Source organism: Toxotes jaculatrix, chromosome 2, assembly GCF_017976425.1.
Source record: "Toxotes jaculatrix isolate fToxJac2 chromosome 2, fToxJac2.pri, whole genome shotgun sequence".
Taxonomy (NCBI): Eukaryota; Metazoa; Chordata; class Actinopteri; family Toxotidae; genus Toxotes; species Toxotes jaculatrix.
The window spans coordinates 6,264,821-6,279,090 of NC_054395.1; positions in this window are offsets into that span (position 1 = coordinate 6,264,821).

Here is a 14,270-nt window from a genome sequence, read left to right on the forward strand (position 1 = left end):
GATTGTTAGGCAGACCTGAACCTGACAAGGCATGCAATCAAAGAAACATGCTGATACTTTCAACCCTTGTTTAGTGGGGTTCTTCGTAAAATAAACGTGCGTGAGTTATTTTCTAGGCTTTTTTTTTTCTTTAATTCTGTCCAGGTGGCTGTCATGCGGGCTCTTTCTTTTTTATTATTTGTTTTCAAGCCATGTTGCGCTAAGGTTTTTCTGTCAGTGTTTCAGGCACAGATGTGATGCATTCTGGCCCAAACACACGTGCTGTACAGTCAGCCGCAGTCGCAGCAGGCTGCATGTCATTTAAGTGTCTGAAGTGAGCATCTCACTCCCTGTTGCATGTGCATTTCAGAGGAGATGCCGCAAACAATAAGCGGATACATGTTAACCAAGTCACTTTTGCAGGGAAAATTCTCCACCTCTGAAGAAGAGATGTTAACTCCCCGCAGATGGAATTTTCAAGAGTTATAAGCAAGGTTGTAGAGGCAGAAATAAATCTGCATTAAGTAAAGGCTTATATAGAACTAAAGCCTCAATATTAGAAACAAAAAAGAGAGGAATTGTGAACAAACCTGAATTTGATCTTAACCATCAATGAAGTAAAATCACTATAGATTGATTATTGATTATTTGTCTTGTTGACATGTTTAGATGAGATTTTAACAGCATTTGCCTCAACATTAACATCCACATGAACACCAGCTCCACCTGCATAGGATGTTTTACCAAATGTCATAGGTCAATAATTGTGAATTTGTGTTTAGTAGGTGTCTCCAGGATCACATTTTGTCATGATGACACCTACACAAGCACACAGGCTCACAAGGTGAAAACAATTCAAGGATTCAAGGATTTAAGGAGGTTTATTGTCATTTCTATTCCACATTTAAATGAGAATAAAAATGAAATTTGGTACTGAAGGGCCGGTAAAGCCAACAAGAACAAGTAATCAGTAAATACACCTCAAATGTTATAAGTACAACAAGAAAGTAGCAATAAAAATTTAATAAAAGTAATAAAAATATAAATATAAAAATATAGGAGGCAAAAAAAGATACAAAAGTAACCCTTTCACACATGTAGTAGAGTATTGTGCAAAGAATAGTGCAAGCAAAATTGGAGCTGGTAAAGCACTACAGCATGATTTGTTCTATAAATAAGAAAATCTCAAAACACAGCAAGTCATGATGACATAGACATAGCGTAAGCCCAGGAACATGCTTTATTTTTCTGAGAACGTCTAAACAAAGAAATGCTGAAGGACAGATTTAGGTGAGTTACAGAAGCCAGTGGAACAAAGGCTGGTCCAGACCTGACATCATGACTTCAGCTCTATAACCGTTCACATCCATTCCTCATTTTAGTTTGGATAACACTATCGCTGTGTTACAGCGATAGTAACACATTGGGTTTCTTAGTGTCCCAGTGGTTTGCCACCCGCCTCATATTGGGTCACTTGTAACCCTGCTACTTTGAGCGTGGAGCAACAGATACAAAGGCACTGAGCATGACATAAATCACAATCAGTCAGGTGCAGTCAAACTGAGCAACAACAGCCATTCTAACTGTGGAGACGGGAGCAATGCAAAGGTTGGGTAGGCAGAGAAACAGATGGAAGAAGACTGACGAAGCAATAAACCATCAATCAATTACAGAGGCCCATTCACGCCAAGTCTTGTCTAACCCTTGGATATGAAATGCCTGGTTGACCTTCACTATCTCGGCCTGTCTCACATTCATATGGCACTAATGAGACAGCGAATGGGTGTGATGGATTGTGTGCCATCGTACTGTGTTCACAAATCAGGCAACATGCAAAGAAAAGAAACTGTTTAGCTGAGCAGAAACATGCAGTAAAAACAACAAAGGCAGATTCACAAATGAATGAACAGAGGAAGGTAAACAGCATTCAGTGTGTGGCATGAGTCAAAACAGTGAATGAAAAATTAATGTTTGCATCAAGTGGGTGATAGCTGTGTACACAAGCAGGAGAGGAGAGTCAGTAATAAAAGTTGAATTCCTGAAGCAGCAGTGTCACATTTTCCTTCACATCTCATCAGGTTAAAAAGTAGATGAACACTCGGTGGCACAAAATGAATCCGTTGTCAAAACTGATAATCTACACTGCTGAGCAGGGAAGCCTCCAGTAACACTAGGGGGAATAATTGGTTATCAATCAGTCATAAAATGGTCACAGACGCTGTGGAAGATTTATTCGGTTCAAATAAAAGTAAAAATCATTTACTTTTACAAGTAAATGATTTTACTTGTAAACAAGATTGCACTGTAATTTTTGAGTAAGTCATTTAAAGTTTTCAAACAAGACGTTACAGATTGCTTTACAGGAAAAAGAAAAGAGAGGGAGATAAAAGAGGCAGAAAAAATATAAAAAGAAGAAGAAAAAGAAAAGAAGAAAGAAGTGTACAACCCACAAAGTAAAGGTTATAAAATCAAGAAAAAATCTAAAGAAAACAAATTTTCTTTTTTGGCCTTTGTGGGAGACTGTTCCACATATTAAAGGCCTGAGACTCCTCCTGACGTCAGAAGGCTCAACACCCTCTTTAAATACAGACGATGTCATGTCTTGCATGTCAAAAGTAACATTTTTAAATCAAACCTACAAGAGACAAGAATAAAGTGGTAATGAGCTGAAGTTGGACTGGTGTAACGTGATCAACATTTCTGGTCCAGATAGAGATGAGATAGTAAGAAACTGTCTGAGAATGATGAACAGGATGTTACAGTAGTTGAGGAGCATTGTAGTAAAAAATGCCTAAGGCTGAAGGAATGGAATCCCAACCATGGAATTTTATTCCATGGTTGGGAAGAGCAAGAATGAACCAGAAATCACAAAGATCTGAAAGTTAAGGAAAGAAAAGAAGCCCATGATTTTCTTTATACTAGATTTAACATTTTGGGCAAATATGACAACTATATTTGAGCAACTGTGCATGAGAAGAATTTCTGTTTTGTCACAGCTATGTTGTAAAAAATGTTGAGATATGACATCCATTACAATGACACAGTTTATTCAAAATACGTACCTTCAACCCCTGCGTCATGATCGCCAGAACTGTTTTCAGACTGTTCATTTTACAGTTATTACAAATAAATGGTGTAACACAGCTAATAAGCTATAAGAGCGTTATTTTGGACTCTTGAATGATTTCAAATGCTTGTTTCTGAATCTGAAATAAAGTCACTGCCTGTCATTATGTCTGTGACTGCACGGTACACAGTAGTGGAAAGAAACTGTGTTTGTAGACATGTTAGTTGACAGATAGACACTGCATTCTTTTTTATCTTTGGATATTTACCTCTGGATTATTCATTCACAGTTGTGACTTTTTCTCTCAGTTATCATCATAGTGTCGGATCATAGCGGGTCAAAGTTGTTAACGGCTGGTGGGTCACACATTTATGCGATACATGAAAGCAGCTGTTCCAATTCTCTTTTCCTCTGTTTCCTGATTTCATTCACTTTCCTCCCTTCCTTTCCTCATTTTCGCCCTGTAACCTAAAAGGGTAGGCAGTTGAGGGGAAGAATTGGAGGAAAAGAACAAAAAGGAAAGACAAACATAGAGCAGTGAGGTAATCCCTACAGCCATGCCTGGAGTCTAGGTCATTTTGGTGGAAGACAGGAAAGCCACATGCTTTCACTGAACCAGCAAAGTCAAACCCCCTTTCTTGGCTCTCAGCCCAGACAAATGCATACATTCCCACACCTCCAAAGAGGCACGGCTGATCCTCCATCAGGCGAGCGTATCATACATTTTGTCAGCCTGTTCTGACTTTCTAATCTCCCTCACCATAATTAACAGATAACATATTTGAGCAAAAACAGTATCAGTGACGTTCAAACTGCACAGCTGTTCACCCACAGCATAAAAGCAATATAAAATGTGTGGCTATGCGTAAATTCACACAAACACATGCACGCGTGCACACACACACACACACACACAAGCTATTATGTGCTATCTCAGTCATCTCCTATGGTGCGTCCATCATGGAGACAGCTTAATTATCTTTATGTGCAAGCCCTGTTGCTTCAATCGTTTTCAAAGTCTCAGTTGGTATGTCAGGATTTTTTTTACTTATTAATGATAAGAAGGACTAATTATTTATAGCAATTTTCTTTTCAAGTGCACTTGAGAATTTTACTTGGTGAACAGAAAAACGTTTTTACAAATGCCATTCATGGCCAATTTTCCACCATTTATATTTATATAACCAAAATGTAATTGTAAATGAAACTAGACAATTCCCCTGTGGGTGGTGCAGTGTGCTGTGCTGTCCCGTTCATTGTCTGTTCTGCTATGCACCGCACCACTAAATATGCTACTGCAACTAGAAATAGATCCATTTTAAATGCAATGTGACTTGTTCATGCACTGTAAACAAATGTGTTTTGTCAGTAATCTATAAGCTAATTTATGGGTTTCACTGTTGGTGTAAAATAATCACACAACAGTGAAAGCTGAATGGTTGGTTGATCACAGACAGTCTGGGTGAATGTTCAGTCTCTAAACAATGGTTCAGACTTGGCTCTGACACAGACTTTGGGAATAAACTAATGAAATTGTACTGTCTTTGTCCAGCCTCCACAATCTAGATGTGATAATAATAAATACATAAAAATATCAAACATTTGTCGAAGTGGAATTTGAGCCAAGAAACATGCCACGATTAGCCAGCTAGCAGGATGTCACCCAGCCTGCAGCTCCCTGCAGGCAACAACAACCTTACCACACACCTGTGTATGCAGACTCATCTTTAGCAGTGAACTGAAGTAACATTATAAAACACATTTTACTTAGTTTACTGGTGGGGCAGCTGATGACAGTACACAACAGTCTGTATGGTTTTAGTGAATTGCAGGTGACAACCACTCCACTAAAACTGTGCTCAGTTTGTCTGTTGCTCACATGAGAATCTTTGTGTCTCTGGCATTTTCGATGACTACAGTTTCAACGTTTAAATGTTTCCATAGCAGAGGCCTGCCGACTGTGAAGCAGAGTTTGAGATGGGAGAGGGATTTGTTGAGAAAAGACACACACAGCTCATGGAGGCAATTAAGGTACTTCAGAGGCTTGGTGCCTGATTGCTGCAATTTGTGTATAAAATGATATTCTTCTCAGAGTCATAACTCAGTCAGATCTCAATACACAGACATAATAACACGTTTTAGATTCAGTGCGACTTATGTTTTCCAAGGATATCATCAACGTCTCAGATTTCCACCAAACACAGTGGTAACCATGGGTGAATAGACAAAAAGACACCACCTTAAGCAACATTAATTGTATGGAAGAGGTACTTACAAATAATGAAGCATCACCTGATTGTTTATACAGTATAACTTTTATGACATTTTGAAGAACATGAAGTATTCTGCCGAAATGACTCTGTGCAAAATGCAAATATCTGAGCAGTAGTTATCAGCAGACTGTTGAACACACTGCTGTACTGACAGTATAAATGGTGTGTGTATGTTAATTTATCACTTTTCCCTCAGATCCCAAGAGAGCAACGCAGCATACTCACAATTACATACACACGCACACTCACTCATGCACACACTCACTCATGCACACATAGACTGCCTCACAAAATGATTAGAATTAGCACAGGCAACATAAAGAAGTAGGAGTGTTGCTCAGCTCTCACACTCTGAAATCACACTTTAGCAACTGACATCATAAGTGGTTGTCATGGGTATTTGTAAACATGCACGCACTTGATTGTAATTATCTGGCATTATCATTCATTGCTAATTAGAATTATACAGCATTCACATTTCACTTGAGTGAACATGAAGGAAAATGAAATGGAAAAAGAATGAATGAGCTGTGGGTGGAGAACAAGGGAGCCCATAAGATGAGATGCTGAGCTGATCACAGACAGATCTGAACAACAATACGGGTTCCGACTTTGTTCCCTTGAGGACATCTTGAAAAGTAGAACATGGAGAATGTGCTATGATGATAATTTCAGGTGGCAGTAAAGGTCTTAAAAACAAATGGCCGTGGTTACCACCTGAAAGGTCTCTTGCAGTTCTTTAGGTTTCTCTTACACCTCCAGTGTCATGATCCCTTGAGAGCTTAGATTTACCACCCAGATGATAAAGGATCATTTGTTTAATGCACCTCATGTAGCTACTTAGCCGTAGCTACAATTTGAGAAAAGCATACATCAGTGTTTTAGATAGATAGTTGTAGACAGTTGTTATAGATAGTTACTCTATTTATTTATTCACTGTTTAGGACTTTTTTATTTATTTATTTATTTATTTATTTTGGAGCCTCAGTTGTGATGCACTGAATGTGTTCTGTGTCTTCCATCGACCTCTCTTTGTTTCTTGAAGTATTCCGTATCCTTTCTGGCTAAAGAGGATGCCTTGCTGTGTGATGTTCTGTCTCCTGAACCAGATGAGGTGAAGCTCTCAGGTGTGTGGCAGGGAGCTTCCTCTTACCACAGTCTAATTTTACATCTCTCAGCCATCTCAGATTGCATTAAGCGCTGTTTACAGTGATGAATCTTTCCATGACTGCTCTGAAAGTCGTTATTTCTGACTGTGGTGCTGTGCCTGAAATACTTGTGTAACTATGACAACAGGCAGCCATCATCAACCCATCATCACCAGTCATAGCAGTGATTTAGACCTTTATCTGCTGTTTTGATATGTTAGAAAATGTAATATGAAAATGTAATTAGTGGTGTGGGGTGTAGCACCACTATTGTTATTCTATTTTTTCTTACACCTAGAATTTCGGTTCATAACTCATCCCACACTGTTGAGTGCACACCAACAAATTATACATCAAAATGTGTGGCTCGATCAGATGTTTTTCTCCAGAATATTCAGGTTTCACGACATAATGAAAAACTGCAAAAAATTTCCCATAGAGAATGAATGGAACAAGGTCAAAAAAGTGTCAGAAAAGTCACAATTTTTCAGTGTTTTTCAAACATCAACTACTCTTAACTTTTCCTCCTACAGAATTTGTTCTTGTCCATCCATCCAACCTGGCTGCTGTCCGTCCAAGAGTCTTCAAGAGGTATGTGGTATCTGGTGTTTGCTCGGCCACCATACCATCACTTTACCTTGTGTCGGCTGCTGTGCCAGTCTCTGTCCTTCTGTCTCTCTCTGTCTCACTCACACATACACTCACACCTCTGTTTCTTTCCCTCCCTCTAATCAGCCTACTAGGGGTTGATCTGGGGGCCCAGCATTGGAGTTGTTTAGGGCCTCTCTCTCTCGATTTTGGCCTCTCCCCATCCCCATTAGGACCAAGACTTTGATAATGACTTGCCTATATTTTGACTGGTCTGAATGGAATTATTGATAGAACATTGCTATTCTGATCTTGTTGTAAATGTGTTTCTGATGTTGGCTTTCTCAATCAGTTATTCAGCCCATGGATGATGTCATCTGAAGGCATTTAAAATCTATATTGGCATCTGAGATCATCAGAAAATCATTGTTAGGTCAGTAAGTTGGTAAGTTTTGCATCAGTAAATGGTGGAGGTACACAGGCAGGTCTGATGTCGATCGAATGGGGATCCTCCAAAGTAAGTAACCCAAATTTTGATAGAAGCTTTATTGTACAGGGAGGGTGAGTTGATTTTGAGGGTGAGTTTTTTTTTTGGCATCGGCACAAAGGGAGGCCTCCCGACAGGGGAATATTTCCCGCCCCTCTAAAGCTCTACACACGATAAATCACGGACAAGGTTCACTGCAGTATCAAGTGGTGTGGGTTTTTTTTGGTCAGGTTTAAGTGTAGGTGGATTTGTACTTTTTCCTTTTTCCTTTTTTTTCTTTTTTTTTCTTATTGCGTGGTGGACAGGGTAAGGGAAGGAAGCTTGGCAGAGAGATGACTCAGATAGCTCAGACGACTGTAAAGATGCACCCAGTTTGGATATATTTGCTTAATTTTCCATCTAGTGGTGATGATGAACGCAGTGACCACTGTGAAAACCTAATAGATGTGTCAAGTTTACCAGGTTGAACAATGATGATATTTTGCTCCTTCTGAGCTAGGTTCTGTTGACATAATGTGAAATGAGACATTGTCATGGGCTGAATTGAAGAGAAGGTCTTAAGGATAACAGGCTTTGTCTTGAAGTAGAACTGCTAATCTTTATAAAGAAATATGAACAGAGTGACAGCCATTTCAGAAGGCAAACCTGAAAAGATGTTTACAGATGGTAGAGAAACCTTTCACTATGTTTTAGAAACTATGTCAAAAACACTGGAGGGGAAAACACAGTTAAGGCGTCGTTCCAGTGGTTAAAGAAACAGAGTGAGGAAGACATGTTTGGGCAGAGCATAAATTCTGCTTAAATGATTCTGTAGCTGCTGTAGTTCGATTATGAGTGAACTGAGGCCTCAGTCTGTGGCTGAACTTCCAGTGATGGTATTACTCTCTTTATCCATGCTGTTTACTTTTACATGGTCTGTTGCACACATTGCTCCCAAATTGTCAGTTTTCTGTCTTTTAGCACCTTTTTCATATACTTATCATGTTATTTATTTTAGTTTGACTTTACATATTTGTGTTTTTTTTCTTTTGTTTTCATGGTTATCCTTTTTCTTAAATTTCTTTGTTATTGTGAATTTATTTAACTTTGTCACTTGAATGAAGAAAGCCTTGTACTCTGTAGTGCTTGATCATTTGTGTTTTTTCTTTTTTATTTCTTGCTTTACATTTGGACTTTTCTGTCTCTGAGCCCAAGACATGGAGCTGTCAACCTGTTGATGTGATTATTCTGCAAAAGGTGTAAAGTGCAGTAGGAGACAATAGTGTCTTCTCAGACTGTCTCCACGTACGTCAGGACATTAGATTTTGTAATTACTGCTGAGCCTCTGTGGAAGGGTTTGCAACGATCACAAGACCACGGCAGAACACGGTTTGCTTTTTACTTATTGCTAATGATTGTTTTTCTTTGTTTGACTCATATATCTAACCTTAAGGAAGGCTGGAAGGGGAATGTTGTGGCCTGCCCTGATCCACCATGCCCTGGACACCACCTAGATCTCCGGACCTCACCTCTGAAGGACTGTTGCTGCCCACATTGCACAAGTCTGCAAGATGCTCTTCAAACTACAGGACACAACCAGGAAGTAAGTCTGCTCCATCTAGGAGGTGGATGGGCTGATTTTCTGCATAGTGAAGCTCAAGTGCTGATTAAGCATTAAGACTGTGACCATTTATTATCTCTGTTGTTGGAAAATAAGTTTTACCAGCTCTTCACTTGTGATGCTAATGACATACTTGAAGTTGAACACTTGAATCCAAACCCTGACCTACGGACTTGAAAATCGGTACACAGATGCATCACGTCGAGACGAGAAAAAAAGCCTCTTCGGAGAAAAATTCCATGATGTACAGGAAGTCGGCCATTTTGGAAAGTCTGCACCATTTTGCCTTTCGCACTCGCCGTACTTTGACGAACTCCTCATATTGCTCACAAGGCATTAGGGACAAAAAGTTATCAAATGTTTTGATGTGTGTTTCACATTCTGCCTGTGGCGCTGCCACGAAAATGACCCTTCACCAAAACATAGGAAATGGATGTATTTGTGGCTGATTCTCGCACATATTTCATCCAATGTCGAACAATCTTTACAATCAGGATGACATTCAAACTCTCAACTGATTTGTATGCTCATTTGATGATACACTCATAGCGCCTCCTGCTAGGAGGGGCCCATATCTTTTCTATTGCTATATATTGCTGTGCTTCTCTGGGGAGAAGAGCAGAAGAGAGTAGAGGACATAATCTGATACATTTGAAATGTTTTGCCGTGGTTCAAAAGACATTGATGAGTATAAGTTATCGGGTAAAAGTTATCAGGTGTTTCTCCCATTTGAAGCCTTACGATACTATGACGTTTTTTGAGGTCATACTAAAGTATGACTTTTTTTGGCCGATTTTGACGCCTTACTATACAATGACTTTTTTGGCCGATTTTGACGCCTTACTATACTATGACCATTTTCATGACATTTTGAGGCTAAAAAAAAAATTGACTTTTCTTGGCCGATTTTGACGCCTTACTATACTATGACCATTTTTATGACATTTTGAGGCAAAAAAAAAAATTGACTTTTTTTGGCCGATTTTGACGCCTTACTGTACTATGACCATTTTTATGACATTTTGAGGTTAAAAAAAAAAATTGACTTTTTTTGGCCGATTTTGACGCCTTACTATACTATGACCATTTTTATGACATTTTGAGGTTAAAAAAAAAAATTGACTTTTTTTGGCCGATTTTGATGCCTTACTATACTATGACCATTTTTATGAAATTTTGAGGCTAAAAAAAAATTTGACTTTTTTTGGCCGATTTTGACGCCTTACTATACTATGACCATTTTTATGACATTCTGAGGCAAAAAAAAAAATTGACTTTTTTTGGCCGATTTTGACGCCTTACTATACTATGACCATTTTTATGACATTTTGGGGATAAAAAAAAATTGACTTTTTTTGGCCGATTTTGACGCCTTACTATACTATGACCATTTTTATGACATTTTGAGGCCGTTCTAAAAAATTGACTTTTTTTGGCCGATTTTGACGCCAAAAAAAGTCAATGAAATTTTGAGGCTAAAAAAAAAATTGACTTTTTTTGGCAGATTTTGACGCCTTACTATACTATGACCATTTTTATGACATTTTGAGGCCGTTCTAAAAAATGACTTTTTTTGGCCGATTTTGACGCCTTACTATACTATGACCATTTTTATGACATTTTGAGGCTAAAAAAAAATTTGACTTTTTTTGGCCGATTTTGACGCCTTACTATACTATGACCATTTTTATGGCATTTTGAGGCTAAAAAAAAATTAGACTTTTTTTGGCCGATTTTGACGCCTTACTATACTATGACCATTTTTATGACATTTTGAGGCCGTTCTAAAAAATGACTTTTTTTGGCCGATTTTGACGCCTTACTATACTATGACCATTTTTATGACATTTTGAGGCTAAAAAAAAATTTGACTTTTTTTGGCCGATTTTGACGCCTTACTATACTATGACCATTTTCATGACATTTTGAGGCTAAAAAAAATTTTGACTTTTTTTGGCCAATTTTGACGCCTTACTATACTATGACCATTTTTATGACATTTTGAGGCTAAAAAAAAAATTGACTTTTTTTGGCCGATTTTGACGCCTTACTATACTATGACCATTTTTATGTCATTTTGAAGCTAAAAAAAAATTTGACTTTTTTTGGCCGATTTTGACGCCTTACTATACTATGACCATTTTTATGACATTTTGAGGCCGTTCTAAAAAATGACTTTTTTTGGCCGATTTTGACGCCTTACTATACTATGACCATTTTTATGACATTTTGAGGCTAAAAAAAAATTTGACTTTTTTTGGCCGATTTTGACGCCTTACTATACTATGACCATTTTTATGACATTTTGAGGCTAAAAAAAAATTAGACTTTTTTTGGCCGATTTTGACGCCTTACTATACTATGACCATTTTTATGACATTTTGAGGCCGTTCTAAAAAATGACTTTTTTTGGCCGATTTTGACGCCTTACTATACTATGACCATTTTTATGACATTTTGAGGCTAAAAAAAAATTTGACTTTTTTTGGCCGATTTTGACGCCTTACTATACTATGACCATTTTTATGACATTTTGAGGCCGTTCTAAAAAATGACTTTTTTTGGCCGATTTTGACGCCTTACTATACTATGACCATTTTTATGACATTTTGAGGCCGTTCTAAAAAATGACTTTTTTTGGCCGATTTTGACGCCTTACTATACTATGACCATTTTTATGACATTTTGAGGCTAAAAAAAAATTTGACTTTTTTTGGCCGATTTTGACGCCTTACTATACTATGACCATTTTTATGACATTTTGAGGCTAAAAAAAAATTTGACTTTTTTTGGCCTATTTTGACGCCTTACTATACTATGACCATTTTTATGACATTTTGAGGCAAAAAAAAAATTAGATTTTTTTTGGCCGATTTTGACGCCTTACTATACTATGACCATTTTTATGACATTTTCAGGCCGTTCTAAAAAATGACTTTTTTTGGCCGATTTTGACGCCTTACTATACTATGACCATTTTTATGACATTTTGAGGCCGTTCTAAAAAATGACTTTTTTTGGCCGATTTTGACGCCTTACTATACTATGACCATTTTTATGACATTTTAAGGCTAAAAAAAAATTTGACTTTTTTTGGCCGATTTTGACGCCTTACTATACTATGACCATTTTTATGACATTTTGAGGCTAAAAAAAAAATTTGACTTTTTTTGGCCTATTTTGACGCCTTACTATACTATGACCATTTTTATGACATTTTGAGGCAAAAAAAAAATTTGATTTTTTTTGGCCGATTTTGACGCCTTACTATACTATGACCATTTTTATGTCATTTTGAAGCTAAAAAAAAATTTGACTTTTTTTGGCCGATTTTGACGCCTTACTATACTATGACCATTTTTATGACATTTTGAGGCCGTTCTAAAAAATGACTTTTTTTGGCCGATTTTGACGCCTTACTATACTATGACCATTTTTATGACATTTTGAGGCTAAAAAAAAATTTGACTTTTTTTGGCCGATTTTGACGCCTTACTATACTATGACCATTTTTATGACATTTTGAGGCTAAAAAAAAATTAGACTTTTTTTGGCCTATTTTGACGCCTTACTATACTATGACCATTTTTATGACATTTTGAGGCAAAAAAAAAATTAGATTTTTTTTGGCCGATTTTGACGCCTTACTATACTATGACCATTTTTATGACATTTTGAGGCTAAAAAAAAAATGACTTTTTTTGGCCGATTTTGACGCCTTACTATACTATGACCATTTTTATGACATTTTGAGGCAAAAAAAAAAATTGACTTTTTTTGGCCGATTTTGACGCCTTACTATACTATGACCATTTTTATGACATTTTGAGGCTAAAAAAAAATGTGACTTTTTTTGGCCGATTTTGACGCCTTACTGTACTATGACCATTTTTATGACATTTTGAGGTTAAAAAAAAAAATTGACTTTTTTTGGCCGATTTTGACGCCTTACTATACTATGACCATTTTTATGACATTTTGAGGTTAAAAAAAAAAATTGACTTTTTTTGGCCGATTTTGATGCCTTACTATACTATGACCATTTTTATGAAATTTTGAGGCTAAAAAAAAATTTGACTTTTTTTGGCCGATTTTGACGCCTTACTATACTATGACCATTTTTATGACATTCTGAGGCAAAAAAAAAAATTGACTTTTTTTGGCCGATTTTGACGCCTTACTATACTATGACCATTTTTATGACATTTTGGGGATAAAAAAAAATTGACTTTTTTTGGCCGATTTTGACGCCTTACTATACTATGACCATTTTTATGACATTTTGAGGCCGTTCTAAAAAATTGACTTTTTTTGGCCGATTTTGACGCCAAAAAAAGTCAATGAAATTTTGAGGCTAAAAAAAAAATTGACTTTTTTTGGCAGATTTTGACGCCTTACTATACTATGACCATTTTTATGACATTTTGAGGCCGTTCTAAAAAATGACTTTTTTTGGCCGATTTTGACGCCTTACTATACTATGACCATTTTTATGACATTTTGAGGCTAAAAAAAAATTTGACTTTTTTTGGCCGATTTTGACGCCTTACTATACTATGACCATTTTTATGGCATTTTGAGGCTAAAAAAAAATTAGACTTTTTTTGGCCGATTTTGACGCCTTACTATACTATGACCATTTTTATGACATTTTGAGGCCGTTCTAAAAAATGACTTTTTTTGGCCGATTTTGACGCCTTACTATACTATGACCATTTTTATGACATTTTGAGGCTAAAAAAAAATTTGACTTTTTTTGGCCGATTTTGACGCCTTACTATACTATGACCATTTTCATGACATTTTGAGGCTAAAAAAAATTTTGACTTTTTTTGGCCAATTTTGACGCCTTACTATACTATGACCATTTTTATGACATTTTGAGGCTAAAAAAAAAATTGACTTTTTTTGGCCGATTTTGACGCCTTACTATACTATGACCATTTTTATGTCATTTTGAAGCTAAAAAAAAATTTGACTTTTTTTGGCCGATTTTGACGCCTTACTATACTATGACCATTTTTATGACATTTTGAGGCCGTTCTAAAAAATGACTTTTTTTGGCCGATTTTGACGCCTTACTATACTATGACCATTTTTATGACATTTTGAGGCTAAAAAAAAATTT